Source organism: Quercus suber, unplaced genomic scaffold, assembly GCF_002906115.3.
Source record: "Quercus suber isolate HL8 unplaced genomic scaffold, Cork oak 2.0 scaffold_101, whole genome shotgun sequence".
Taxonomy (NCBI): domain Eukaryota; kingdom Viridiplantae; phylum Streptophyta; class Magnoliopsida; order Fagales; family Fagaceae; genus Quercus; species Quercus suber.
In genome coordinates, this window is record NW_027069566.1 from 1,326,062 (window position 1) to 1,330,303 (window position 4,242).

Sequence of the window (4,242 nt, forward strand, 5' to 3'; positions counted from 1 at the left end):
TAACAAACTTTAGCAAACCAAAATTTATAAAACCCACCTACACACATAAGAATCAGTCCTTGAGAGCACTTAGATGTCTACACATTTCAATCTTACTCCAATAAAAAAGCAATTGGTACTTACAAACATACTACTAGTTTCACCAAAAAGGTATAAGCACTATAGACTTATATTACAAACAAAAACTTGAATTTTATATATTAATGTTATCACATGGTTCTACTTTAGAAGTAAAATTTAATACTGAGTTAAGGCATTAAGCAATAAGCATAGAAATTGAGTAATGCTAAAGGCACAAACTATTTTACAACATTTTTACAAACTGCTGATGTGACTTTAGTATTTTCCAAATATTTATTATAAATAAAAATGTGATGTTAATTATGAACCCATATTAGAATTAGTAAGAATTTGCCATATTAGTAATTTGTAAAAATGTTATAAAATAATTTGTAACCTTTTTTTTTTTTTTTTTTTTTTTTGGGTTGATAATTTAATAGTTGGCCGTGGGTGGATTTGAACCCTAGATGTCCCCTATTGAAAACATCAGTAGGTGTCAACAAATTAAGCTACAAGACTTTTGGCTGTGCACAAGCTCAAGTATGCATCATTTAGGGGAACAGATGGACCCCTAGGATGGCTGAACAAAAACTAACACTAGCCAAAGCCAGCAAAATATGCACAGTAAATGTAGGTAGAGAAAAGCCATTGATTCCTTGAGGTTAGCCAGCCAATGAAACAGCAAGCAAGCCTAAACCAGCAATCTCCACATGTTCAATATAGACATAATGACAAGACTATGAACTGAAAAAAGCAAGATGAAGACAGGATCATAGCGCTCTATATGTTCAACTTTAGGAGAACATGCTTACACAAAATTCAAAGTTTTGACTTCATTCTGAACTCCTTGCTTGAGAGCTGCCCAACCCTGCATCATTTGATTGCTAGAATAAGAACCACGGTTCAAAGCACCAATGAAGAAGTCCAGTCCTGCAACTTCTGTGCCTCCGAAAGAAGCCTTAGAGTACCATGCTTCACAAGAAAATCAGAGTAAAGCAACCCCATATTAATTACTGACCGGCTGAAAGGACAAGGATACAAGCATTCCATGATACTCTGCACATCCTCACTATCAAACAACGCGGGATCATGAGGCTGAGAAACAATGAAACCAAAAGTTCAAAAACCTAGGGGCACCAAGGACTCTTCCACAAGAACCCTCTCCTATAATGTGGACAAAACATAAATAAAATCTTCATCATCATCATCATCATCATTCCCAAGACCATGAAGGACACCAGAAACATTTCCTTATGCTGCGGCACCCATTCAACAATCATGGCCACCCCACCTCAAAGATGACACTACAAAGCCAACAAGTGCCTTCCTCAATGAATGTGTCATCCTCTTCTCCTTTTGGTTATATTTATATTCTGTTAGCTTGGAGAATGCCTTAGATTTTGAATCAAATTTTTTGCAACCTTAGAGGCCATTCCTAACTGACTCTAAACAATCAAAGCCATTAGCAAAGGTGCGGCCTTTTGGTCTTTGCTTCTTTACTATTTAGTTTCTTTTGAACATCTACCATATATTCTTCAATGAGCAATCTGGAAAACTTGTTGAGAACCTTACTAATAGCTTTTTTCTCCCCATCCTTGGGATTATATACCTCATCCCAAAATAGTAGATATCAATGACAATACATAAGACAACCTGGTTTCCCTCATCAAAACTTCCGAGCATTTAGAATCTCCGAGCACTTAAAAGAAGTGCATACATATAAATGAAGCAATTCACTTTCAGTATTACCTTTAGCAACTTAATGGACTCCTTTTCACCATCAGAGCATAACTTAATTTCAATAGAATTAATCTTGTGCAATATTTCATTAAGTTTAGCTTCATGGGTCACTTTAATTTCAAACCTTGAAATTTCTCCTCCTTTACCCTTGTTCGAGATATATTAGACATATTAGCCCAATGTAATAGGCCTAAGCCCAGTCCTACTTCTACTAGTAGTTTAGGGTTTAATCGTCTATATGTACTCATATTAAGATTCATTATAACACAAGTTTTGTACTACACTCTTATAAAGATATAGCCCTTAAAGGGATTCTTCCGTAGATGTAGGCCGTCAAGGCTGAAACACGTAACCCTCGTGTTCTCGATGTTCCTATTTTATGCTTCTTCTTCCACATCCACTCTAGCATGTTAAGATTCATTGTAACACAAATTTTGTACTACACTCTTGTAAAGATGTAGCCCTTAAAAGATTCCTCCGTGGATGTAGGCCGTCAAGGCTGAAACACGTAACCCTCGTATTCTCGATGTTCCTATTTTATACTTCCTCTTCCACATCCACTCTAGCATATACAACATGGTATAACACATCGCGTTGCCAATAATATATTTAACAAACCTTACCACCTTTATCATCTGCAACAACTGCAATTGAAATATAAACCAAATTATTACCATTTCATGACACCCCAATAACAAAAATCATTTTATTTCATATCTTTTTTCTTCATTATACAATCATACATAGATAAATTAAGCCTTACTTTCTATTTAGAAACAGAGACATTTAAAAGCTACAAACATGGAATTACTTAACCTTCCACTCAGCTTAGCCTAATAAGCATATCTTGGCTTGATAGTAGGTGAGTCTTTCATTGTTTTTTTTTTTTTTATATTCAATTTTAGAAAGAGAAAGAGTTAATTGCCTAAAAAAAAAAACTGACTTAAGCCAGTTTCTTTCTTTTTGCTATATTTATTTTTTGAGCAACCAAACAGGAATAACCAAATATAAAATTCCAGAAGGGGTATGATTTGAATGTGCACCTTGATTTTCTGAGGCTGAGCTAGGTTCCTCCATTGAAGATTTTAGTTTGAAGAAGCAGGAGATTGGAGGGAGGGACACTGGAAACTTCTGCAGAAGACTTGAATGTGCACTTGTTTGGATGCGTCATAACCTTTCCGTGAATAGAGTTGTCCTTTGCTTTCCGTGGAACTGTTTGGGGATATTTTATGAATTCTTCCTTCTAATGTAAATCGGTTTAAGATCAAGTTTTGTTACTGATTATATCAAGCGTCTCTGAACGGGTCCTGATCAGTTACATAACTGGTAAAGACAGAATAATAGTCCATGCTTTAATAAGTTATGATTGGTAATTTGGTATACTATAAAAGTAACATTAGTGATAGTCCTATATAAAAATAGTTTTGCACTAATTACAATTTGTCACCTTAATCATCATGTAAAAAAATGTGTATGCAGCATTAGTATTAATAGAGTACATGAAATGAAAGGTACCTCACAAATCCCGGTTTCTTCATCTTTCTAATATGTTCGCCCTTTTATTACTCCAAGAGTGTTCATTATTCAAAGTCTATACGTGAATACTGTATTCACAATTACTTGGCTAATTGAGTTTCATTTTTTTTTTTTCTCTCTTTCTTTATGAGAACATGCATAAAGTGTTTTCAGTTTTGAGTGAGCTACTTTTCGTTTTGGACCATGTTTTACATAACCAGTTTCAATGACCTCTTTTATTTCCTCTCAAAAATAAATAACAGATCCCAACAAGAGCTATCTAAATGGTTTGGAACCATGTTTAATCAACAACTAATTGCTCATTTCTCTTTATTATTATTATTATTATTATTCTCCACATGATGATTATAGGATAGCAACAACAACAACAACAAAAAAAAAAAAAAAAAAAAAATGCAAAATAATCAGGAACATGTTTAGTGATGAACCAATCGAATATCTTCCATTTGAGTTCCTAGAGGCTAAAAAAGTTTAGAAACCAACCAAATTGCAATTCATTAATGAAATTTTATTATTTTGCCATTGACAACATGGTGTTTCCACTTTCCACATTTGTCATCCTTACTGGCTCATAAGTATCAAGCATTAGATTATTTACAAAATATCTTACATTATATAATAATTGAATGTATTATGTTTATATTTTCTTGAAAGAAAAGAAAATCTTGCAAAATTCGAAATAGTTTCAAATAACAAATAAAGGTAGTTTAATTTAGAAAATCTAATAAATTATATCAACTATATTTTGTTAGAAAATAATCACATTATTTAAAAAGAGTTTGAGATTAACACTTATAAGTCTCATCTACTATTTACATTTTGCACTCAAAAAAAAAAAAAGAAAGGAAGAGAAGAAGAAGACAATACAGAATTTCTTATCATCTTTGCATGATTGCAATTTTCACC

At 33.2% G+C, this 4,242-nt stretch overlaps 1 long non-coding RNA gene across 1 annotated transcript; it reads right to left on the reverse strand.

The window, feature by feature from the left end:
- Positions 1-689: 689 nt before the first annotated feature.
- Positions 690-3,138, reverse strand: LOC136068156 (uncharacterized). The gene is made up of 2 exons (XR_010629566.1): positions 2,844-3,138; positions 690-2,444 (listed from the first exon to the last, which is right to left on the reverse strand). It is a non-coding gene; the product is annotated as an uncharacterized LOC136068156 (long non-coding RNA).
- Positions 3,139-4,242: the final 1,104 nt, after the last annotated feature.